This window comes from Octopus bimaculoides, chromosome 13 (assembly GCF_001194135.2).
Source record: "Octopus bimaculoides isolate UCB-OBI-ISO-001 chromosome 13, ASM119413v2, whole genome shotgun sequence".
Lineage (NCBI taxonomy): Eukaryota > Metazoa > Mollusca > Cephalopoda > Octopoda > Octopodidae > Octopus > Octopus bimaculoides.
Genome location: NC_068993.1, coordinates 27,598,193 through 27,598,717, shown reverse-complemented (window position 1 = coordinate 27,598,717; position 525 = coordinate 27,598,193). Strand labels below are relative to the sequence as shown.

The 525-nt window shown below is 50.7% G+C and overlaps 1 protein-coding gene across 1 annotated transcript in view; it reads right to left on the bottom strand.

The window, feature by feature from the left end:
- Positions 1-525, bottom strand: part of LOC106879637 (uncharacterized) — a 147,492-nt gene that overhangs the window by 40,245 nt on the left and 106,722 nt on the right. The gene's annotated exons all lie outside the window — the stretch shown is intronic.

Genomic DNA, 525 nt, shown 5'->3' with positions numbered 1-525 from the left:
CCCCACCCTCCCTCCTAGCACCCATCTCTCCCCTCTCCTCCCACCTATCTCTCCCCTCCTGCTCCGACTCCTACTTCTCTGTACGTCTCTTCATCTCTCTTCTCTCCTACTTCTCTTCACTCCTACCACTTCACCTCTCCTACTTCTCTGTACGTCTCTTCACCTCTCTTCACTCCTACTTCTCTTCATTCCTACCTCTCCTCACTCCTACTTCTCTTCATTCCTACTTCTCTTCACTCCTACTTCTCTTCACTCCTACTTCTCTTCACTCCCACTTCTCTTCACCCCTACTCTTTCTCTCCTCTCTCTTACTCTCTTACTCTCTCTCACCCTCTTCTCTCTTACTCTCCCCTCTCTCACTCTCTTCTCTCTTACTCTCTCTCTCTCACTCTCTTCTCTCTTTCTCTCTCTCTCACTCTCACTCTCTTCTCTCTTACTCTCTTTCTCTTCCTCTCTTTCTCCCTCCTCCCATACCCACCTTCCCCTTCCCCCTTCATCGCCACCCCTCCCCTTCATCGTCAACCC